The sequence below is a fragment of the Neovison vison genome, chromosome 9, assembly GCF_020171115.1.
Source record: "Neovison vison isolate M4711 chromosome 9, ASM_NN_V1, whole genome shotgun sequence".
Classification (NCBI taxonomy): domain Eukaryota; kingdom Metazoa; phylum Chordata; class Mammalia; order Carnivora; family Mustelidae; genus Neogale; species Neogale vison.
In genome coordinates this window covers 88,673,592-88,699,799 of record NC_058099.1, presented here as the reverse complement: position 1 = coordinate 88,699,799, position 26,208 = coordinate 88,673,592, and the positions used below count along the sequence as shown (strand labels likewise).

Sequence of the window (26,208 nt, the reverse complement as noted above, 5' to 3'; positions counted from 1 at the left end):
CTATGCACCCACAGCCTTATATACAAAACACATTTCCAGAAGGCAATTTTAATATTACAAACCTAGGTAATACTTTTGTAGGGCAGGAATGGAGAGTTGGGAATGTGGAGGAGAACTTTTATGTTGTACTCCATAACTTTTTGTATTGTTAGTTTTTTGTTTCTGTTTCACTTTTATGATTTAACGTAAAGTTTACGATCTTAGAGTGCACACTTCAGTGTCATTTATGACCATCCCCATGTTCTGCAGCCACATCTTCTCCCTAGTTCCAGAAGGTGTTTGTCACCCCTAAGGGAAACCCATTAACCATGGAGCAGTCACTCCCTATACTTCCGTTCCCCACTCAGCAACCACAAATTCGCTTGCTTTCTCTAGGTTTGCGTAGTCCTGATGCTGCGTATACATGGACACATACAGCATGTGGCCTCTTGTGCCTGACTTTTTTCACTTAGTTTAGTGTTTTCAAGGTTCACCCAGGTTGTAGCATGAGTCAGAATGCCATTCCTTTTAATGGCTGAATAATTACTCTGTGGGTATATTTTGTTTATTCATTCGTTGATGCATGTTTGAATTGTTTCTACCTTTTGCCTACCATCAACAGTTCTGCTATCACAACCACTATCCTTGTGCAAGTTTTAAAAACCAGTTTAGGGGTGCCTGAGTGTTGGTTAAGTGGCTGTCCCTGTCTCAGGTCATGATCTCAGGGTCCTAGAATGGAGTCCCGCATCGGGCTCCTTGCTCTGCGGGGAGCCTGCCTCTTCCTCTGCCTTCTGCTCCCCCTGCTTGGGCACGCTCACTCTCTCTCTCTCTCTCTCTCTCTCTCTTTCTCTCTGGCAAATAAATAAATAAATAATCTTAAAAAAATAAAATAAAAAATGACTTTATTATTTAAAATCTTTTTATGGCTCCCCATTACTTAACTGTGGAGGGAACCTATACCTGGCCTCTTTGAGTATTTACCTAACTTTCCATATCGTTTATGCCTTTGTGTTTTTGTTTACATTCCTCCTTCTCCTTCTACCTGCTGGATGAATATACCCTTCAAGACTAATTTAAGTATCACTTCCTCAGTGGTGTCATTGTTATCACTCCAGCCCTCCTGTTCCCAGGCCTAGCTAATCTCTTTGTGCCCCACTTTTTGCTTGGCACTTCTTCTTCTTCTTCTTCTTTTTTTTTCAAAGTATAAACTTAGATTCTGTAGGAAATGCTATCGTACCAAAACAGTATCATATCCCCAGCATCCAACCCCCTCCTTTTTTAAAAAAATATTTTATTTATTTATTTGACAGAGAGAGAGAGAGAGATCACAAGTAGGCAGAGAGGCAGGCGGGGGTGGGGGTGGGGGAAGCAGGCTTCCTGCCAAGCAGAGAGCCTGTTGCAGGACTCGATCCCAGGACCCCAAGATCATGACCCAAGCCGAAGGCAGAGGCTTAACCCACTGAATCACCCAGGCGCCCCTGCTTGTCACTTTTTTTACAGCTTTCATTTTATCTCTTGAATATCCCCTGTAACCTCACCTGGAAGGCAGAGGCTATGACTTTATCACTTTCGTATCCACAACTCTTAGCATACAGTAGGCACTCAGATGAATATTTGTTGGATAAATAAATGGTGTTTGGATTTTCTCATCACAAGATAACCAGGTTGGAAAAGTTCACTTTAGGAGGCAGCAATATGCGCAACTAGTTAAAAATATCTTCTAAATAACCAATTGTTTGAATAAGAACTCGGGGTTTTTCTAATCTCGACGCTTGATACAACGTATTTGGCCACTGGGAGTCGTAATTAGTTTCATGTCCTAGTGAATAATTAAGAACCTGGAAAAGTAGGTTTTAATTGGAACTCTGAGACCTCATAAAATTCTCAGATGTCTTTAACTCGGACTATGTTAAGGATCTGGAATATTGTAGATTTATAGAGACCTGCTTATTCCCTTTGGTTTTATATTGTGCTTCGTAAAGTGTTCACTTCTTCATAAAATGGTAATTTCCTTAAAATATTGCTTGTAGGGACGCCTGGGTGGCTCAGTTGGTTAAGCAGCTGCCTTCGGCTCAGGTCATGATCCCAGCGTCCTGGGATCGAGTCCCACATCGGGCTCCTTGCTCGGCAGGGAGCCTGCTTCTCCCTCTGCCTCTGCCTGCCTCTCTGTCTGCCTGTGCTCGCTCTCCCTCTGTCTCTGACAAATAAATAAATAAAATCTTTAAAAAAAAATATTGCTTGTAAATTGCCACTTACAATTTACGGTCCTGGAACATGGTAGGCTCTCAATGAATAATAGCTAGTACCGAGTGTTTTAGCACAAATTGGTATTCGGTAAACGCTTGTGAATAAAAGAAAGGACAGAACAGACTGCTGTGCTATGTATCCTATTCCTTTGGGAGCACAGATGGGACAGAGGTTTCCCTCCATACTATTCATCTAGAAGTTGTTTTCCTCCTGCCGTGTGTAGAGTGGTCCCATGGAAACCTGAACCCTTTTTGGAAGTATAAAGCACAGAGAGAAGCCACTCTAGGTCCCCGGGCAGTAGGACCATGGGAACTTCCCCATGATGCAGCCTGTTGTGGCCTCCCCAGTCCTGTGGGGCTAGTACACTTGGGGCGCATACAAACTGATAGTGGTGAGGAAAGAGCAAAGACTTCAAGGAGTTGGGATAAAGGGGGGAGCCAAAGAGAGGCAGGTTTTGCCTTATTTGCACTCAGAGTCAAAAATCAAATGAGCATGGAAAAGTATATAATTTCTAGAAGAGAAAGCTGCAGGGTATCATGAAGTGTGAAGCCAGAGGACTTGGTTATTTTAAAGAGACGGTTCAAGAATGCAACCCTAAGGAAGTGACCTTGGAATTGAGTTTTGAAGGTTCAAAGGGAGATCATTAGGCAAAGAAAGATAGAGGAAGAAACTGTGCAGAGACTCAATGGGGAGAAAGAACTGGGAACGCATTGGCGGAGGATGGAGAAGGAAGGTTGGTGGAAATAGATGAGGCCAGAGTGAGAAGCATCAGGCTATTGTAGGCTTTTTCATTTATCCCAGGGCAATGCAGTGGGCAGCCAGGAAAGGATATTAGTAGAGGAAGATAGATCAGATTTGCATTGAAAAATGTATATGTAAACAAGGATTGCAGAGTAACAGAGTAAAACTGCAGGTAAACAGACTAGACTGTGGAGAAGGGCAAGAGTCATTGCTAGAGGAAATGAGTTGGAAGTCATTGCAGTGGACCAGGAAAGGGATACATAGGCGGTGGTAGAGTTGGAGAGAAATGGCAGATCTGTGACACAAGGGGGAGGCAAAAATCAGTGAGATTTGGTGACCAGTTGGATAGAAAAGACAAGGGACTAGCTTCCCCTGGGTTGCAGGCTTATACAACGGGATGGATGTGTTGACCATCACTGGTTGAGAGACCAGAAGAAGAGGTCCACCCAGGAAGGGCAGACTCAGAGGTCTGTTACGGTCATGCTGAGTTGGGATGCCCCTGTGACATCCACGTGGAGATAGGCAGGTGTTGGCTTGTAGGTCTGAAGCTCCGAGCAGATATCTGAGTGGGAGATGTAAAATGTGGAATAAGGGTTGAGAAGAGAAGAGGGATATATTAACTGCAGTGGTTGGGTTTGGATTAAAAGAGAATGAGGAGGATGAGAAGAGCAACCCAAGGGTCAGAGGGTAATCGTGGGAGGGTGGTGTTATAGAAGGCAAAGGATGGGGGACCACTTCAAGAAGGAGGGAACAGAGCAGATGGTAGATGTTACAGAAGGAATAATACTGGGAAAATGTGCAATGGATTTAACAACCTGAGGTTATTGTTGACCTTAAGAAAACTTATTTTGCTGAAGAAAGAGGATGACAATCTGCTTGATTTGGGTTTTGGAATGGGCAGAAGATAAGAAAATGCAGATGGTGATCATAGACAACTCTTTTGAGAGAATAAATGTGTAATATTTTTGTTTATCCCACCAGAGAAATAATAGGGTACCTTTAATAGTAATAAAATACAAATAAATCACGTATATTTTATTCTCCAATTCTCAGGTTATGTGAGGACTCTTTATACAAATGTCTCACTTCCGTAAGTTATGTAAGCATGCCGGTATTGCCCACTTGCAAATGTTTGAGTAGATGCCAAGGCTTTGGCAAACATGTATACGCCACAGCTTTGAAGTAGCTGCAGCCTACTTAATAATCATTTTACTGTCTTATCTCAGAAATAAAATTTAGCATCTCATTGTTACTGGAAATCTTGGGGGTTCAGACAGTATTTTCGTTTTCTAGTGCTGGTTTCTAGGAGTGAAATCGTTCTCATGTTAGTAAGATCAAATGGGAGAGGCATAATTTTTCCTTAGTTTCGAGATCTTTTTAAAATGATTTTTAAAATTAAAACAAAAATAAACAAACGGAATGAGGAAAGACAAAAACCAGATGTTTTCCTTATTTCAAGATGCAGTTTGATTACAGGAAAGCATTTTTGGTTTCTCTAATGCCACTGAGAAAACCTCACTCCTTCCTTCCTTCCTGGTGGATTGCTTACAAAAGAAGATTTAATCCAGCTGAGAAAAACAACTATAAATGACTCATGCTAAGAAGGAGAAGGCAGTCCTTACATGTATGAACACAGCCTTGTGTAATCATTCTCATTTTCTCTCTCTGTCCAGACAATCAAGTAGAAGAAGGAGAAAAATAGGAAAACTTATGCTAGATTTCTGCAAGTTGAAATTAGAATGAGGAGAATTATACCCAGAAACCTGGAGAGAACTGGATGCTTCCAAAATGCCCAATCATTGCCCAGATAGAGTAGGAAGTACTAGGAGAGGATGTAGAGATACGGTAAAGTGACCAATGGCAATAAAAACTCACATCAGTTACATTGAATCCTGTGTTGGGGCTTCCCCATCTTTTTGTTCATAGCTTGAATACTCTTGTCTCTCATTCTCCCCTATGCAGACCTTACCCATCACCTCCCCCTAAAAACAGCCGGATTTTTCTAGTTCTTCCTGATTTTTCCCTTCTGTGAGTTTTCTCAGCTCGGTCTGTAATGCCAATTTGGCCCATGCAAACATGCTGCCATGCGTTGTTTTCAGTTTCCTATATGCGCCCATATTTTATTTCCTCAGCTAGAAGATAAACTCTTGAAAGGTGAGGATCATTTCTTACAGATCCCGGAATCCTTAGCAGTCTGATGGGCATATATGTGCCTTTCAACAGCGTGTGCTGCCTTGGATTGTTACCTGTTGAAATGCATGACACAATGTGACAAAAGGGAGGTCGAGAAGCATATTTTAAGCAACTTCCTGCCAAATCTTGGGATTTCTCCTCCCCAACTCTGTACGCAGTGATTTGATTGTCAGGCGCCCAGTCACAGGCTCTTGGCATGCACAGATGTGACTTTGACAAATGAACCTGAGGGTGTCTCCAATTTTATGGAGGTTTATGACTGAATTCCAGAAGCCGCGTGTTGGCCTACTAGTTGGTATCACTTGGCGAGCACACGAGCTGCCCTGGTTTGTCAGCACCTGCACCTCAATGTAATTCCCCATCCTGGGCGCATATATGTGTGTGTGTGTGTGTGTGTGTGTGTGTGTGTATGTATGCGCGTCTGTGTGTGTTTGTGTATATATATATATATACATATATATGTATATATATATGCAGTAAGTCTCATGAAACAGTTGGAAAACAACCCAAACTTGGCATTTTTAGAAAATGTTGGAATGTTCTTGAGAAAACTGATAAGCAAAAGAAGACGGACCGCCATCAAAGTAGTTTCTTTTCACTAGTGGTGCCGCTGCCGTGAGCTCCAAGCTCATCTAGTAAATAGAATGTGCTCAGCAAATATTTGGGGGGTGAATAACCAAGGAAATGATTATTTCTAATAAAGGCAAAAGATTTGTATAGCATTTCTGATGTATCAGCCACTGGTCTAAGTCTTTGATCTATACTAACTCAATCTTTGCAACAACTACGGGACTTGAGCCCCATTATGTCTCCATTTTGCAGGTGAGGAAACTGAGTCATAACAATTTAAGGGACATTTGTTCAAGGTCACATAGCTGGTAACTAGCAGAGTTAGGATTTAAATCCATATGGTCTAGTTCTTAAGTCTGTACTTTGAGCCCCTCTGGCACCAATGAAAAGCTACGCTGTTGCCCAGCTGTGCCGGGGGCGTTGCGGGGTGGGGGGGATTCACGGCAGCCTTAGGGTATAGTCAGCACTTTCTGTGGTAAAATTTTTGCTTGCTTTTGGCTTTTTATCACACAAAAGAAAACTCCTAAGGTGTTCTTACAGTTTATCAGTGCACCTTCTAAAGCGATTCTGTGTCCTTTCCGAGATCCACAATTAGCTAATTCTTAATTAGGTTTTCAACAACACTGTTGCGTTGTTACATGTGAGAGCTTTAGAAACAGTGAGTAGTTTGGCCTCGGGAGCGGTGGGAAGTAAACTAGGATTGGTTCATAGCTGCCATCCATCTTCACCCAGGAAAGAAATTTGTAAGGCCAGGAGCTGGACTTCTGAGTCTCTTTCATGAGTTTTGGGAGCTGAGTTTGTGGAGTTCAGAGAAGCTTACAATACATCGGGCATGTGAAACCTAACATCAGGTGTATTTAGAGCTACTATAAAGAGAGCACAGGCAAATGAGGGAGAGAGTTTTAAGTCACATGAAATATTTGTCAGATTTAGATTTGATCTTTTTAAATCTACTCTTTTGGCAATGGAGACATGATTTGACTTAATTTAGTTGTTGTGAATGCATGCTGTCTAGATGCCACCATGATTTTGTTACATATTCATATCGACCTTGTTGTAAGTAGGCTTCGCAAATCAAACCTTGGAGCAACTGTCCTGGTGTGACTTTTTTGAAGAACTACCCCAAAGCACAGGTAGGAAGTCTTGGCAGAAAGAACCAACTCAAACTTTGCGTTTCTGCTCTCATCCAATTATCCACACGCAGTCATTCTAATGAACAAACAAATAATAAACGACAACCAATCAGATGTTAGAAATTGAAAAACAAACAAAACAAAGCATACAAACACAAAAAAACCCTCCAAAAATCCAAACTAACAAAAAAAGAAATTGAAAAACATTTGGTTTTCCAGGGGAAACTGGGGAAAGCTTTGTGATTAATGTGACCACTGAGACAAAGATGTTTTCAATTTCACTATATATGATAGAAAAAAATAGAAATTTAAAAAAATGTGGGTTTGAGACCCAGGAATGGTGCCCTACATCTGAACCTCCGGGAGGAGGCAATTTTTATTATTTCTTACAACTGTGTCCCATCCAGGGAGCAAATGGGATGGAGAGGTGAGTTGCAAATCAAAGAAACAGAAAGAAAGATAAAGCTTTTTTTTCTCCTTAAACTTAGAGAATATGACGTCAAATACCATTCTATAGTTGCCACAAAAATACAACAGGAAAATTGGATTGGACCCACAGGTTTGACTAATGATGCTGTGTTCATGAAAACACATAATTATCCCCGAGCTCTTGAAATGAACCAGTTTTAGTAGTTTGGGAGGGGGGAGGGGATTTGCACATAAGAATTTTAAGGATAGAATTCTTGTTAGCAAAAATGACTCTCCTGGAACTATATAAAGGATACAGCAAGAGGCAAGGAGTATTCATAAAGTCTGAGAAAAAACAAAGCTTATTTTTGTCTTCGTCCAGTACAGATCTTTTTCAGACCTTAAAAACTGGACTTTTGTGGAGCTGTGTGTAAAGGGGACTTTATAAATTCAGTATTATGGGAAAATATATTAGTCTAGAAGTTAGGATACCTGAACTGGAGAAGGGATTCTGTTATTCAGATGATTGTGTGTTCATGGGCTAGTCAGTATTCTTTGTGTGTCTTCTCTGTGAAATGGGTACAGGGATGTGGCCCTCTCGAAAGGATTTTTATTTTCTTCTTTTGGGAGCTGGGGACCTCTGGGGCTGCTGTGCTTTTCATCAGAGCTTACTGCTCACTGCTTCTCTTTCAGAAAAAAAGACCTTAATGCTTCCCCTCTTGTCCTACAAGTGCTACCTAAAAGCACTACTTAAAAGGTCTTAGGCAACATATAATTATTTTGTAACTGGAGGGCCCTTTGGAGTACCTTGCCCAGTCCACGGCCATACCACCCTGCACACGCCCGATCCCGTCTGATCTCGGAAGCTAAGCAGGGTTGGGCCTGGTTAGTACTTGGATGGGAGAGTGTCTTGCCCAGCGGATTTATGGAAACCGGTAGCACTGGTGTTACTTTATACCAGGCAGACTTTGGAGCATTTTCCTTGTGTTATCTCATCTAATGCTCATGCCCACTTTATGAGGGAGGTAGTCTTATTGTCATTTTATGGAGGAAACAAAGGTCTAGTGAGATTAAGTAACCAGTTGTCAAGGTCAAACAGCTGATAACTGTTGGAACTGGGTTTTAAAAAAAATATACCTGGAGAGAAAGTCCACACACATGATAGGAAATCTCCAGTGCACAAAAGGAGATGTAGTGACTAGAGGGTGCCCTTCCCTGTTCCTGTAGCCTAGACATGGTATGGCTCTCTTCCAACAGGCAACCGGTTTCTGTTTCCAATTTCTTGGTTTTTGTTTTTTTTTTTTAAGATTTTATTTATTTATTTGACAGACAGAGATCACAAGAAGTAGGCAGAGAGGCAGGCAGAGAGGGGGTGGGGGAAGCAGGTCCCCTGCTGAGCAGAGAGTCTGACTTGGGGCTCCATCCCAGGACCCTGGAATCATGATCTGAGCCGAAGGCAGAGGCCTTAACCCGCTGAGCGACCCAGGTGCCCCTCCGTTCCCAATTTAATATGTATTTTTCTAAAGATCATGTACAAAACATACAAGCTAATATATATGTTATATATTAAAATATTGTTATGTGTTCTTTTCTTCCCCCAGCAAATAGTGGTACCCTAAATGTACTGTTGATGCTTTGTCTTGGACATTTGTTCTGTATTCTGGAAATGATGAGGAAATAGAAACACATTTATTGATTTACTTATTTATTTATATATATATATATATTTTTTTTAAAGTTTTTATTTATTTATTTGACAGAGAGAAATCACAAGTAGACGGAGAGGCAGGCAGAGAGAGGAGGAAGCAGGCTCCCTGCTGAGCAGAGAGCCTGATGCGGGACTCGATCCCAGGACCCTGAGATCATGACCTGAGCCGAAGGCAGCGGCTTAACCCACTGAGCCACCCAGGCACCCTATTTATTTATATTTTTCACTAGACTACTGGCTTATTGTAAAAGGAAACAACTCAAGAGCAGCCAGATGGGAGAAATACTTAGGCGAGGTGTGGGGAAAGGGCATGGAGTGCTCCAGTCTTAAAGCTCTCCAAACTGCACCCCTGTGGGCTTCTGTGGAGGCTCCGTTACATAGGCAGGATGGGTTAAATCACTGACCATGGGTGTTTTATTTAACTTCCAGCCCCTTTCGCCTCCTGGAAGACAGGGTGTAAGACTGAAAGGTCTAATCCTCCAGTCATGTGGTTGGTAGAAACGTTTTTCGGTAGATGAGTGACACGTGACCAGTGCTCTCTTTTCAAAGGATAGTCCCTGTGGCCTTGGGGAGGAGAGTGTAGATGGTGATGAGTTTGGAAGCAGGGAGGTTCTTTTTTCAATAATGAACACAGATTCCCACTTCCCCGATTACCATGTAGACAGTGTGACCTCCTACTTCTTCCACCTCTAGTGACCTCCGTTCTCTTTCCAGGGCAGCCACGGTCCATGGCCTGCCCTGGAATCTTCGAGCTCTGACCAGGACCTGTTGGTTCCTCGCCTTGTTTCCAGCCCCAGTTTCCATGGGACTGGGCCTTACCTGATGCTGTGCGGTCTGGCTTTGATAGAAACATAGAAATAAGAAAGCCAGAAAGCCACATTTCTTGAGTTCTTACCCCATGCCTGACAAGTCTCATTCATCATCTCGCTTAATCTTGGGAAGAATTATTTATTTTTGTTTTACAGGTGAGAAACTGAGGCTTACACAAGTTCAGTAACTCATCTAAGGCTTTTCAAATAGTTAAGAAGCAGAGCTCGTATGCACACCCAGGTCTTTGTGGATCCTGAGCCTACACACTCAGATGATGCTACCTTTGGGTTTTCAGAGGACTCAACATGCTTAGCCTGTCTGTTTGACCTAGGGCAAGGGTTAGAAATAAGGCTGGGGTTAGGATTCACCTTAGGATCTACTGGTGTCATCTACCTGATCTCTGCCCTGATGTCCTAGAGACGGCCTGCTCCCAGTTGGCTTTGGGATTCCTGGCTTCTGGGGAGTGGAATGAGGGTATGAAGCTCAACCCTGCCCAAGTTCTGTGCACTTGAATTATCGGTTTCAAGCTTAAGAGTCGGCCTTTGTCAACCATCCCTCTATTTTGAAGCCCCCTCCCTCTCTCTTCTTCTTTTTCTGATTCTCTTTTTCCTTCCTTCTAGCCATTTTCCAAATATTTATTTGAGTGTCTTCGTGTGTCTGGTGCTGTTTGGTGCCAGGAATACTAAGGTCTGAGAGCATCAGTGTCTTTTGAGGAGGTTATATATTAATGGAGAGACATAGACCCTCACTTAAAATGACAGTGCAGTGAATGAAGAGCTTGTGTGAATTTCCTATGGCTACTCTAACGAATTAGCTAGACCTGGTAGCCTAAAACAATACACTTTGATTCTCTTACATTTCTGGAGGTCAGAAGTCTGCAGGTAGTTTTACTGGGCCAAAATGAAGGACCCTGTCCGCTCTGAAAGTTCTAAGGAGGAATCTGTTTCTTGCCCTTCCCAGTTTCTAGAGCTGCCTTCCTGCTGTCCTTGGTTCATGGACCCTCGCTTCATCTTCCAAACCAGCATCTGGCTTCAGTGGTCACCTTGGCTTCTGCTTCTGTGTCAAATCTCTATCTCCCCTTTACTAAGGACCCATGATTACATTTAGGACCCACTCTGATCATCCAGAATAATTTCCCCATGTTATGATTCTTAATTAAGCCACATATGCAGAATCTCTTTTGCTATATAAGATAACATTTACAGGTTACAAGGATTAGGAACTGGCTGTGACTGGCCATTTTTCAGCCCTCCACATTGCTGTTGGCAGATGCATGTAAACAGTGCCAAAGGAGCGCCTTGTTTTGCTTGAGGGCATAGGTCAAAAAGGTTGCAGGGAGTACGCGGTTGACCCTTCGCCTGAATTCTAAAAGAGTGGGTGGAAATGAACTTCTATGTCATTACTCCCCAGTTCTGTCTCTCTGGCTTTCCCTTTCCCAGTTTGTTTCCTGGCTCCTTTCACGCTTCTGTGCTTATTAAATCAGCTGTAAACCCTAGGCTTCTCCTGTTGATCCTTTTCCACGATCTTGTCTTTCTTAGATGTCAGCCTCTTGCACAGGGTTCGCATTCACCTCTGTACAGATGACTCCAGTCTCTGTCTCCAGACCTGGATACCATCAGAGCTTCAGTCCTGTGGCCGCTCCTGTTTTAGGGGCAGCTCTGTCGGCAAGTCTTGTTCCTTCACCCCATCTCTTCTCCCTACCCACAAACCAACATCTCCTCCTGGCTTCCATACTTCCATAGTTCTATCCTGTCCTCGTTCTCTCATCCAGAATCTTTAGTATATATATACATGTATATGGACACACACACACACACACACATCCCATTTCCTTAACCATTCCCCCACATCCGTGTACTATCATATTATGTGGGTCCTCCCTTAATATTCTACCCACATCCTGCTACTCTACACTGGCCATTGCCTTCACCCAAATGAACCATTCAAAGGGTAGAGTAAGACTTCTTCTGTCACTAAACTCTTCTCCCAACTTACCATCATTGTTCCATTAATTTTCACATGTGACTCTTGTTAAAGAAAACTTCTAGAGCATGAAGTCTAAACTTAAGGTGACATCTCAAGGTTCTCCAGAGTCTAGGCACTACATCACATGCATGTGTTTATCCATCCAGGATTTATCAATCACCACTCATATGCTAAGACTGTGGCAGGAAATGGAAGTATGATAACAGTAAAAACAGACATCTCCACCCTTGTAGAATTTGCCATTTAATGATAAAGACAGATATAAATAAAACATTAGTTATGAATACACGTGAGATTATGAAATTGCAACTTAATCAAACCATAGTTCAGGCTTTCATGTCTATGATGTGTTGGCCACCATGCTAAACACTTTATGTGCGTTATCTTATTAAATTGTCACAAAGTGTTCATAACTATTATCCCCACTTTATAGATGAGAGAACAGCAGAGAGTTTCAGTAACTTGCTGAAAATTCATGCAACGGGAAAGGACTTAAGCCAGGCAGACTGGTTCTAGATTTTGTCCATTAAGTCACAATGTTGTATTTCCATAAAGAAAAGGTGTCTGGTGCTTTGAGAGTCATTAATTGGGATAGGGATGGGGGATTTGAGGTAGTCAGGAAAGGTGTCCTAAGGAAAGACAACTAAACTGAAATAAGAAAGAGGTGTAGAGTTAATTGGGCAAAAGGAAAGTAAAGTTGTTTATGCAGAGGGTAGGTTTATGTAAAGGCCCAATGGTGGGGAGAGTAGGGTGCTTACAGGGTCTGAATGGGGTCAGTGTGGTGGAGCAGAGAGAGTAAGGGAGGTGTAGACAAGGCACTGGATTAGGCTGAAATTAGATTAGGCAGCCATCCATCATCGCCCTGTAGATCATGTTATAAACTTTTCTTCATCTTAAATGAATTGGGAAGCCATCAAGGGTTTAAGCAGCGGGTAAGAAAGAGATGTGAGAAAAGTTTCTGCATTGTATGCTGAATTGATGAGGTCTCATTCTCTAGAACAGGAACCCTGGGAAGGAACTAGGTTTGGGACTAAGACCATGGATTCCATTTTGGACATGTTGACTTTGAAGTCCCTTGTGAGAAATACTAATGAGATATCAAGTAAAATGTCAAATACATCAATCTGGAATTCTTAGAAGTCTGGGTTAAACCTTTAAGTTTGGTTCCTTTATGTATGAAGAGTAGAAAGGCTCAGCACTGGTTTAACTGACTATTTGCACCTGAAAGATGAACTATTGAAAGGCTTCATTCCTACTAAAGAGAACTTAAAGATCTAATTGTGAGGTCTGCATTCATCTTTCTCAGCAGATTTGAATGTGGGGTAATAATCAGGCAGAGTGGGAGGAATTAATTTTAGATTCCTTGTCTACTTTCTACTTTTACAACAGATTACCATTGAATAATCATGTATCCTTCAGTGATAGGAACTAATTTTTGGCAGTTGTGGTTTGGAGCTATTAAAAGAGAAGTGGGGGAAAAAAAAGAAAGAAAGAAAGAAAGAAAGAAAAGGAAAGGAAAGGAAAGGAAAGGAAAGGTAAGGTTGTGTGAGCAGGCTTCTCGAGACTGCAACATACCCATAGTGCTTGGATCAAAAATGGATCATCTAGGTTAAGTATTGCTGCGTCACAGATTACCTCAAAATGGAGGGGCTTGAAACAACTGTATTATCCTTACAGTATCTTTGGGTTAAGGATTCAGGAGCAGTTCGACCGAAAGACTCAGCCTCAGGATCTCTCATGAGGCCTCTGTCAAGATGTTGGCCAAGACGAAAGTCTTGACTCAGGCTGAAGAATCCACTTCCAATGTTCAAGTTGATTTACATTACTATATGCTAGTGCTTACAGTGGTTGGCAGCAATCCATGGTATTTCCACACAAGAGCTTCTCCTAGAGCTACTTGAGTAAACTCATGGCATGGCTGGAGGCTTCCCCCAGAATAACAACCCAAGAGTGAGAGAGCCAGGTGAAAGCTAGAAGGCACATACTGTAATAAATGCTTCATGCCCAGTGTATCACTAAGTTTGGCCCACTGTAAGGTTGGGGAAGGGAACCAGACTCCACCTTTTGAAGAGAAGAGTGCTGAAGAATCTGTGGACATGTTTTTGAGCCACCACATGGGTGTTTGATATCTGAATTGTGGAGGGAGCCTCCCCTCTCACCCTGTGTAGAAATTAATTTCTGCTACAACAAACCGAACAGATGGTCAGTCATCCTCTGTGTGGCACTTCCAACTAGGAGAAGTTCACTGTGTTGTGAGTCAGTGACTTCCATTTATACCCACTTTTAATTGTTAGAAGTTTCTTCTATTCATGAAATTGAAAAACTCTGTTGATGAATATTCTATTATTGAAGCTGCTTCAGCTGCTCTGGAGTGACACATTTATGTGATGGTGTATCCATTCTTTGTATACATGGTAATCTTCTTGGCTTCTTTCTTCTTCAGAGAAATACTGTCATTTCCACTTAGAATTTCCTCTCATGTTTGATGTCAGTGTTTTTCCACAATCTGGTCACCTTCCTGAAAACATCTCAATTCAGTTCATCCCTCCACAACTGCAAACCAGCAACTAGTTCTGTACACAATGCTTAAAAGGACATGGCCAAAAAAAGCTGTGCTCACCTGGCACAATAGGGCAAGACTGGAAAAAAATGACTGTGAAAACTGAAATCATGCAAAGTAATCTTAAGAATCAATGAGAAGGGACACTTGGGTCGCTCAGTCAGTGAAACGTCTGATTCTTGGTCTTGGTTCAGTTCCTGATCTCAGGGTTACAAGTTTTAAGTTCCATGTTGGGCCCAACATGGAGCCTACTTTAAAAAAAGAAGAAGAAGAAGAAGAAGAATCAGAATCAGTGAGAAAATGATGACTATTGAGATCTTTAAAAGCTTTTGTTAAAACCTGAAAGATTTTCTTCCCAATCTGAATACATGGGGAAATAAAAACAAACAAACAAACAAACAGTAAAACAAGTATTCATTTAGTACACTCTAATTTAAAACATTAGAAATAGGGAATTACAGTGTTTTATTTCTTCATTAAAAAGCAGTTAGCAAGAGTAGTTTGGACAGTGCTTAACGTTTTTCATCTAATTTTATAATTTACTACACAGAGTGGATGTCTTTCGTTTGCCTTGGCAAACTGTCATCCAGCTTCTAGATCAGCTTCCAAGATTTTATCTCTTGAACTCTCAGTGTTATGAAATTTCTCTGAGATACTTCTCTAAGAGTTCCTTTAATAGGAAGTTTTTGCTGGTATCGCTTCTTCTAAGACAATCCCTATTCTCCTTTACATTGATACGTCCACTCTGCTAATTTCCTCTGGCTGTAGATCTAGAATTTTTCAAATGGTGTTACCATCAAAATTCCCGTACTCAGCTATTTCTTCTCTAACTCCTTTTGTGTTAGATCCAAATTTCACTTTTGTGCTATTGCTTTTCACTTCTCTACTGAACTTTCATCTGTGTTAGTCAATTCACTCTTCTGATTCTTATTTTTGTAAAATGCCACATGAGTTTATTGCTAGAAGTCAAGGAGGGAACACAACTACACACTTTGCTGTCTGTGTGTGAACTGATTAACAGATGTTAGACCATAGTAACTGCTATTTGAACCACATCGTTGGGGAGCTGGTGTTGTTTAACTAAACTGTCTTATCTGAAATTGATGTGTATCAGATCCATGCAAAGCAAGGGTTGCCTATATTTCTACATATCTGACCTTAGTTAGAATCTGTTTATATGGGTAGTTATTACCCATTGCTTATTTTGAACTCATGGTCCTTGTGGTTATCAAGTCTCAAACATCTTTACCTTGTGCATTTGATTTTTCTTAAATATAAATGTCAGATTCTACTTACATTCTGGTTAAGATTTCTCCTTTTAGTGTTAGCTTATGGATGTCTTTTTAAAAGTTGATTTTGCTATCTGGGGATAAATTATCCCTTCCAAGTTGTTATCCTTTTCACATCTAAGCTGTGAAAAAGAACACAGCTGGGGCGAATCTCAGTGATGTTTCTTGAGATCTCCAGACATGCGTCGGTCATTGTATTAATCAACTCTTTTAGTAGAAATATATAATCAGATATGAAATCTCCAACTCTGTCGTCACCCAGTTGCCCTTCTCAGTCTTGTCCGGCAAAGCTAACTGGTGCCATCAGATGCCTTTCTGAAATCAAGGCACACTGTGTCAGCAGTTGTCTCCTGAAATACTACTCTGGTTACTGTGTCCAGACTTAACACTACTGACAATACCTGATGTTTCCAGAGAGCTTTAACACTTCTTGGAGTGTTTTATATATATCCATTTAAAACTATTTTGTCTTTTAGGGTCTAAAAATGTGTCACATATTATTACCACATTTTTAAGAACAGTAAGTCAGAAAGGGTACGGGATTTGCCTGTTTTCACAGAACTCCTAAATAGCAGAATCTTGATTCTTCAGTATAGTGTTGTTTTTCTAAAAAAAAAATTTATTTATTTATTTATTTTAGTTGGGGAGCAGAAGAGGAGAAGGAGAAAGAGAATCTCAAGCAGACTCCCTGCTGGGCATGGAGCCTAAGTTGAGGCTCAGTCTCCTGAGATCATGACCTGAGCTGAAATCAGGAGCCCAGTGCTTGACTCACTGAGCTACCCAGGCACCCTAGTATTTTTTTAAATACCTCAAACTTCTCATATGAGGTGCCTAAGGAAAACAAAGAGAGTCTCTGCAGTGTTTTTCCTTTACTGATTAGACTAGTCTTCCAGTCCTTCCTCCTATAGATTCTGGTACCAGTTTACTAGGAGTACTGGAACAAAGTACTACAAACCAGTTCGTTTAAACAACAGAAATTCATTGTCCCCTAGTCTGGAGACTGAAAGTCTGAAATCACCTGAAATCACCCTGATATGAGGAAGTGGAGATTGCAACGTTGGAGGTTGGGGGGTAGGAAAGGAATAAATGAAACAAGATGGGATCGGGAGGGAAACAAACCATAAGAGACTCTTAATGTCACAAAACAAACTGAGGGGAGCCAGGGAGAGGGTGGTGGGGTTATGGACATTGGGGAAGGTATGTGCTATGGTGAGTACTGGGAAGTGTGTAAACCTGGAGATTCACAGACCTGTACCCCTGGGGCTAATAATACATTATATGTTTATAAAAAATTTTTTTAAAAAAGTCTGAGATCAAAGTATCAGCAGAGTTTGTTCTTCCTGAGAGATGTGAGGGAAGCATCTGTTCTAAGCCTCTTTCCCTGGCTTGTTGATGGCATCTTCTCCCTGTTTTTGTTTTTGTTTTAAAGATTATTTATTTGACAGAGAGAGACACAGGGAGAGAGGGAACACAAGCAGGGGGAGTGGAAGAGGGAGAAGTAGGCTTCCCGCTGACCAGAGAGCCCTATATGGTGCCTAGTCCCAGTGCCCTGGGATCATGACCTGCGCCAAAGGCAGATCCTTAACAACTGAGCCACACAGGCGCCTCCCCCACCCATGTTTTTTCCCTTTGTATAAGGACACAATTCCTATTGAATTCAGGCCCATCCTCTTGACCTTAATTTTAACTTGATTACCTCTGTAAAGACCTTATTTCCAAATACAGTCACATTCTGAGGTATTGGAGGTTTAGGACTTCAACTTATGAATTTTAGGGAGACTGACTCCAACCTATAACAGGTCCTTAAGCAGATTTCATGTTTAAAAAAAAACAAAGGAGTAAATTTGTGTGGCCAGTACTTTCGTGCATGCCAGCATTTTCTTATTAGTATTTATGTGCCTGCTACAGTCTGTTGAAATAAACTTTGTAGACTATTGTTTTCACCTTTCAGTTTCCAAAAGAGAAAATGAATGCTTTTCCTAAATTCATGCTCAGGTGTCCACTTGCTGAATTTATTTCTGAAGATGTCTTTTGTGAGACAGCAACTGAAATTATTGGGTTGTTTAATGGGTCAATGATTCAAATGTGTTGTTTAACCTTGGTTTTGAAATTTGGGGTGAATTTGACTCAATGTTTGATGACAGTTGTACCCCTATTCCAGAAACTGATTAAGGCCTCAAGGGATTTTGAATTTAGGAAATGAATACATTTGGGTGTAACAATTTGTATCCAAAAGCCATTCACAAACTATCAGGGACATGTAGAGGTCGTCTCTCATGTTACTGACTGCTTAGAGAGACATATATGATCTCACTTAATTCTTTTTTTAATTTTTAAAAAAATATTTATTTATTTATTTTAGAAAGAGAGAGAGAGAGTGTGAGTGGGAGAGGGTTAGAGAGAGAGACTGAGTCCTCAAACAGATTCCCTGCTGAGTATAGAGCTTGACATTGGGGCTTGATCCCTGGACCCTGAGGTCATGACCTCAGCCAAAACTAGAGTCCCAAAACAAGTGCCCCAATATGACTTCACTTTAGATTGCTAGTTTAGGTGCTGTAATATCAGATCTGTGTCATTCTGTTTTCCCATTGCCTCTGCCCTACTCACAGTGTTTCCTGTTGGTGATTTGAGTGTTCCACAGATGCTAAGCATGAACATTTTGTATGATATGATTTCGATGTTAAAAAATAACATTTATTACGAGCAGAGAATTTGTTTTTGCTCATATATTTGTTCACATAAAAAAGTTGTAATGCCTGTGTGGGGGGTATGAATGAAGACACGATGAACCGTAGCTTTCTTTGAAGCCTCCCAGATGCCCTTTCCGTCCCATTCCCTCCCCTTCCCCCTCTCACGGAGCCATTATCCTAAATTTTATGTTTATCATGTCCTTACTTGTGATTATACTTTCATTTGAATATTTGTATTTCTAAACAGTACACTGGTTGCTTTGTAGTTAAGATTTTAGGGGCGCCTGGGTGGCTCAGTTGGCTAAGCCTCTACCTTTGGCTCAGGTCATGATCCCAGGGTCCTGGAACTGAGCTCCACATCTGGCTCCTTGCTTCTCCCTCTGCCTGCCTCTCTCACTGCTTGTACTCTCTCTCTGACAAATAAATAGACAAAAAAATTTTTTAAAAAGATTTCTTTATTTTTAAATCATTGCAAAATTCTTTTAAAAAGCTACAAGAATACTCTAACTCTCATATAGCTTTCCCCCAGGTTCCCTACCGTGAACATTTTACCACATTTGTTTCATGGTTCTTCCCCCGCCCGGATACGCATATATACATGTTTTATATGTGTATATGTATTTTGTATGTATATATACATATTTTTATTCTGAACTAACTGAGGGTAAGTTACAAACATCCTGTTCTAGTCTAAATACTTCAGTATGTATTTCCAAACAAAACAAAACAAAACAAAAAAATGAGGATGCTGTCTTACATAATCACGTACAATCGTCTAGATCAGGAAATTAATGTAGATCTAAATCTGCCATATTGTCCACAGATCCCTTCAAACCCTGCCTACTGACCTAGTAATGTCCCTGATAGCTTTTTCCTCCTTCTGGGTCAGGATGCCCACTAACTTCACAGGTTGTATATACTTACCATGAATTTTTAGTTGCCTTTCACCTGGGACAGGTCTTCAAGTTTGCTTGTTTGTTTGTTTATTTGACAGACAGAGATCACAAGTAGGCAGAGAGGCAGGCAGAGAGAGAGGAGGAAGCAGGCTCCCTGCTGAGCAGAGAACCCGATGTAGGACTCGATCCCAGGACCCTGAGATATGACCTGAGCCAAAGGCAGAGGCTTTAACCCACTGAACCACCCAGGCACCCCTGTTTGGTTTTTTTGTTTGTTTGGGGTTTTTTGGTTTTGTTTTGTTTTGTTTTTTTAGATCTTCAAGTTTTAACTGTCCTAAGTTCCAAGAAGACAGGACAGTTTGTTTGTTTTGTTTTAGGATGTCTTCCAGTTTGGGTTCACCGATGTTTCCTCATGATTAGACTCAGATTCTGCATTTTTTGGCAGGAATTCCACAGAAACTGGTGCTGTGCTCTTAGTGCATCATAGCCCAGACGCATGATACTGGTTTATCCCATTATTCTTTTTTTTTTTAAATCCCATTATTCTCAATGTTAACTTTGTTCACTTGGTTCAGGTAGTGATTTCCTGAAGTATTTGTATGTAGTGATTTCAGGTAGTAGATTTTTCCACTGAGAAGTTATTATTTTCTATGTAGAATAAATTTTGTGGAGAGATATTTTGAATTTATATAAATATCCTGTTCTACAAAATTTTCACTCACTAGATTTTTTCCATTTTATTTTATTTCTTTTCAGTGTTCCAGAATTCATTGTTTATGCACCCCATTCATTGATAATTTTTGCATGAATCATTTATTACAATGATGGTTGCCCAATGCTAACTTTCTATCATTCCTTCTACATGTGTTAGTTGGTATTCTACTGTAAGTGTCTGCATACAATAAGTACATTTAATAATATTTATTATTATTATCAGATGTCCCATCATTTTAGAACATGTTTTATTTTTCTAATAAAAAGTTACTAAATGCCAGTGAATCACCAGTGATGTCATTAGATCAGAAGAATTACTAAAATTACTTTTTTATCTATCAAAACACATTTATTCTACAGCAAAATAAGGTTTTATAAGACAGCCAGGAAAAAAAAAATAAGACAGCCAAAAATACTACACTTTTCCAAGAGTATTTTTTTTAAAGATTTTATTTATTTATTTGACAGATAGAGATCTCAAGTAGGCAGAGAGGCAGGCAGAGAGGAGGAAGCAGGCTCCCCTGCTGAGCAGAGAGCCTTATGTGGGGCTTGATCCCAGGATCCTGGGATCATGACCTGAGTTGAAGGCAGAGGCTTTAACCCACTGAACCACCCAGGTGCCCCTCCAAGAGTATTTTATTAAACTCTAAAGTTAAAAGGAATAATTATTAAAAGCTATTGCCAATCAAAAAACCAGTCATAAATAGGATAAAGTTTTTTGGACATGTTCGTGTAAGCCACTGGGGTGGTTTTCAAATTATACAGTTTTAACTTACATGAGTCTTTTTAGGAGTCTGTAGCAGAGTTTGGCAAACTCATTTTGTTGGCTGACCCAGCTGTTTTGCAGTGACCCCAAGAGCAGTTTACTCTTCATAACAACAAACATCTTGCCCAAATTTGCCATCTGGTGTTTGAAGCCTCTATCTTGCAGAGAGTTTTTTCATTAGCTGACAGTCATTACTCATCCAATACTGGCTTCAGTACTGCTGACATTCTCAGTACTGCTCATCCTAAACAGCACAGTTTCAAGTGATAGAGCACTTGGAGTGGTTTCCTTAACAGAAGGGGTTCCGTTTTCTCATCTGGAAAAAAAGGAACTCAGATGAGAAGGTTCTGGTCAGCTGGCACCATGTCTGATCTTTTGATTTTATGAAACCTGGTTTTTAATGATTTCTGTATGTGCCAGAGAGCCTACCTCAACTGTGACTTGTGGAGGAAGGTCGTGAGTTATAACAGGTACCATGAAATGGTGGAAGATGGAAAGATGGGAAAGAATGGCCCCATAAGCCCAGAGAAACTCAGGATCAAACAGCCATTATTGCCCTATAAAGAGAATATCAGCGATATATTAAAATTTTGCCATATTCATTTTCTAAAATAATTTTAGAGATTCCTTAAAAATAAATCTCAAGGCTGTACCATGACCTACAAAGCCCCTGGCTACCATCTCTATTCTTCTAGTCCTTGTACCATATCCCTAACTGGCATCCCTGGTGTCTCAAAACTTGCCAAGCATTAATTTAAATTTAAGTAGATGTGTCAGAGCCTTTGTCCTGATTTGTTCCCTCTGCCTGGACCGTTCCTCCCAGAATATGCGAGCGTTTTACTACCTTCCTTTATGCAAGTCTGTGCTCAAGCGTCATTGCTCAGAGAGATCCAACACACACCGCATTTTATCTCAACCATTTAGCTAGCTTTATCTTTCATCACAGCGCTCACTAATACAAGCAATATACCTCGTATTCACCTATCGATTTAATTGTTCCTACTCCCTGGAGTAGTGTTTGACATGCAGGTAGTAATTGTTGAGTGAATACATGAGCTGGAGCAAGAAAACCATCTAATAAGTCCTTGATTTGTGGATTCAGGTTCTCTCCAACCCAGTGTTGCAATGGTATTTAAAGACTCCTGTCTACGCTACGTCGTGCAGGTTTTTGCCTCTGTGCTTCTGTTCCTGTCATTATTTACCCTTTCCATCCTTTTCTTTCCAACCCCGCATACTCTGGCCAGAGTTCTGCCTTTGAAACCTCCACTGAACACACCCTCTGTCTGTCCATCTGAACCCCGGGGCACTGCGCTCTCTCTTTACCCCTTCCTTGTCTCACGTATCATCTGTCTTTGTGAATCTTAATTCCCCAATCATAGGCTTCATGAGTGGAGATTACATTTATGTATTCTATTTTTTTTTTTTACTTTACATTTTCATGTACAATTAAAATGGAATGAACTTTGATGATTTTGTTACAAGAAACCACTTATTAACAATTTTGAATCCCGAAGAATGTACTTTAAGGAAATGATCACTACAATCAACATTCAGACATGCCAACACACACACCATATTCTTACCAAAAAATGTGATTAAAGAGCAGGGGGTGGGGAGGGAGAGACTAGTAAGGAAAAGCAAAATATTTTTAAAAATGTGATTATACCATACATGTTATCTAGTAACCTGCATTTTTAAAAACACTGTAAGATGATATCAGGGGTAATATTCCATTAGGTAGATATTAAGCCTTCATTGTAACTTTTTTTTAAAGATCTATTTATTGATGAGAGAGAGAGAGAAGGAGAGAATCTTTCAAGCAGACTCCCCGCTGAGCTCAGATCTCGACGACCCATGAGATCATGAGCTGAGCCAAACCAAGAGGCAGACACTCAACCAACTAAGCCTCCCAGGCACCCCTTCACTCTTAGTTTTTGTTGCATTGTATTTAACCAACCTCTTATTGGCTGACTTTGAAATTGTTTTCAGTTTTTCACTCTTGCGCATGTGTAATGTATGCTTTTCGGGGTAAGTGCGGTGAGAAACTTGAAGAGGGGATAGATTTCAAATCTTCATGATGGAGGGCTGGAATGAGTTGACTAGAGAAAGGCTGTTTACATTTTTCTTTTTAAACTAATGTGTTAAAGGAATTTTAAAAAATCTATTTGCTTTTACACTTTTAAAGTTGATATGCATAGTTTTTATTAAGCTCGTAATTTTTGGCAGATTATAAATATGTACCTGTTAAAATTGAACTGTGACATTACTTTTTAAAATCTATCTGATAGAATAAAAATATAGTGACTTGATATCTACCTTAATCTATTTTTTAAAAAATCATGAACTAGCTTCTCTTTAATGATCTAAAATACTATATAGTCCCTTTTTCTTCTTGAAGTACTAACTCTATTCTACTTTTCTTACAGAGTCTATGCTAATGCGATATAGTTTTATATTGGAAAGTCTTTTATTAATCAAGCATTGCCGTCAAATTTATGTGGATAAATGTATTTAAAATTTCCTGGGACCATATGGTAATTTGTGAAATGTAAAATACAAAAAGCTGTTTTTTCCTCCAACTAGATAATATATGTATGGACAAGTGTTACTTGTTGGTAGAATGAAACAGGAGCACCATCAATTTTTTTCTTATTTTCCATTTTTGTAGATGTAAGTGCTGAGAAACATTTTCACATAAATCAAGTAAATGTAACTGAGAGGATATTTTTTATAGCAATATCTCTCAATTCTTTGAATTCCTTCCAAGTTATTTGATAACATTAATCTATTATTGAAAAAAACATTTTTAATGATCTCTTGGTGTCTATACAATTATGTTTTCTGTAAGTTTTACTGAGAGTAAAGACCGCAGTGCTAGAGAGAGGTCTTAGCCAGGCACAGGCCTGGTAGGAGTATACTTGACCTTGATGATTATGGATATTCCCTCTGTCATGTCATGTGCTTTGCTCCAGCGCTGTCTGGGTCCACAGGTGTAGCCCAGAGAGGAGGAGAGTTGGATTCAGTTAAGGCTGAACTTCTACCAGATGTGTGTTGACTAAGACATAAGAAAATATAAAATAAGAGGTGGCAGAATCTGAGCCCGTCAAGGACACTGTGGAAGAAGACCACTGATGGACTGGGGAAGAGTGGAGAGGAAAGGGTAAAAGGAGGCTTGTCCAGGTGGGAAACTGGTTGGAGTAGTTGAAATAGCAAACTGGAAGGAGAGGTCATTGTTGTCTGACGTGTGATGCAGGAGTTTTGGAGGTGGAGCAGTTGTGGGTCATGAACTTGTCCGAGCTATGACTGTGATATGAAGTTCTTGAACTTCATTTTTTCATTTGTTTATGCAAAAGTCGCTGAAAATGAATTCATGGAAGTGGGTGGTCATGATGTCAAAAGTCTGCAGTGATGTTCAAAGGAATGAAGGCAGGGCTTGGAGTGGAGAGAAAGAATCCGAGCCAGGCATCAACAAATCTAGAAAATGAGAGAAAGGGGCTCTTGGAAGCTGGAAGGAGCAGGTCTTAAAAGAATTTAGTTTACAAGGAGCTTCAGGAGAAATGGTTTGGAAAGGATTGTGGTGGGTATGGAAGGAACCAATTCATTCTCTGACTTGGATGCGTGAACACCTACCATTTGAGAAGCACAGGGAAAACCATGTCCTCAGGGGAGAGCCTCAGTTATTAGAAGGGAGGAAATTGTTTTTGTGACAGGGATTTTAGTTCTATTAGACAGCATGTTTCTGAACCACAATCTTACTTAATGTGTTAGTAAAACTTCTTCATGGAGTGCCTGAGTGGCTCGGTTGGTTAAGCAAATGACTCTTGATTTTGGCTCAGGTCATGATCTCATGGTCATGAGATCGAGTTCCGCATCAGGCTCTGTGCTCGGCAGGAGTGTACTTGAGATTCTCTCCTTCTGCCTCTGCCCCTCCACACCTGCTCGCACTCTCTCTCTTAAAAAACAACAACAACAACAACAACAAACCTAAAGAAACAACAAATAAACTTACTCAGTTTCTTCCAGAGTTACTAGTTCCTTCAGTTTCCCTGTCTCTCCAGAATAAGTTTTTTGATCATTTATATTTTCCTCAAAACCATTATTTCAAATATATGTTCCAATGTGTGAATACAGGTGCTTTACAAACTGTTTTTATGTAGGTATGCATATATGTATTTGTGTGTTTAACAGTAAATCGCCTCTGAGTTAATAGAGATAAATTGTTTTTGTGTTTTTTAAATTAATTATGGATATGCTTTGATACTTATTGATTCCAGTCTGTTTTCAGGATCATCAAATTATATTTTCTCATTTGTAGGAATTATATTTTCATTTTCTTTTCTGAGAATAAAAAAATCTCATTTAGGGGCACCTGGGTGCTGCCTTCAGCTCAGGCCATGATCCCGGGGTCCTGGGATCGAGCCCCACATTCAGCTCTCTGCTCAGCAGGGAGCCTGCTTCCCCCTCTCTCTCTGCCTGCCTCTCTGCCTACTTGGGATCTCGGTCTGTCAGATAAATAAATAAAATCTTAAAAAAAAAAATCCCATTAAAAAAAAGTGTATCGTCAATGAATAAAGAAATCAACATATTTTACTTTATTTTCAGTTCCACTCTTTTTTGCACACTATAGTGCCTTGCTTCTAATTAATTAGATACATTTTATTTAACAGTCTTTTTTCAATATTTTATGTACCATAAAACATTTATTCTCCCAATATTACATTGATAAATGAAATACAGGATATTTCCTGCATATATATTCCATTGTCCCTTGTTTTTTCTGGCTTTGCAGTCCACTTTTATAGAGAAGACAGTAATACTGTATTTAAAAAAGAATCAGCAATAGATACAATGTGTCTAGCATTTAATATATTTTAGGGATGTGCTAACATCTTTACCACAGTTACCATATTTAGTCTTTACAGTAACCCTGTGAAGTATGTACTAATGTTATCCCCGGGGTGCAGATGGGGAACCTAGACCAAGAGAAAAATTAAGAGGTCCCTCCAAAGTTCCCCAGCTGTTGTGCATGTTGTTAGGGCTCTGTTAGTGTAAGAGATTGCTCTGTTAGCCTCTCATCCACAATACTAGAAAAATATAGCAGACTTCTTTATGGCAGAAGGCCAGAACCAGAGCATCAATATAATTCATGCTAAGATTCAATTGTCGGGCAATTATTATGTGCAATTATATTCAGTGTTAATAGGTTTCCCCATGATATACTACTACCATACTCTGGACATGAGTTTCCTTTAACAGCTTAACAAAAGTCTTTTATTCATCTGCAGTGAGGTACACTTTCTATAAATAATTGTTTCCTTTAATCATTTTGGGATGTGGGGAGAAATAGATATCAGTTAGCCTTTTTTAATACCCTGTGTCTTCAAATTAGAATTTTTTGAAGTCTTATGTGTATCTGTAGAAAGGCAGAAAAAGAAATTGCATGCAGTTTGCTTCCTTGGTCAAGGAGAGGCAAACCCCTGTCCTTTTGTCTCTGAACTTTATCCTATTTGGTTATCAA

The 26,208-nt window shown here is 40.2% G+C and overlaps 1 protein-coding gene across 1 annotated transcript in view; it reads left to right on the top strand.

Annotated features, from left to right (window-relative positions):
• GDA (guanine deaminase) overlaps window positions 1-26,208 on the top strand; it is a 70,500-nt gene that overhangs the window by 8,254 nt on the left and 36,038 nt on the right. The window lies entirely within an intron of this gene.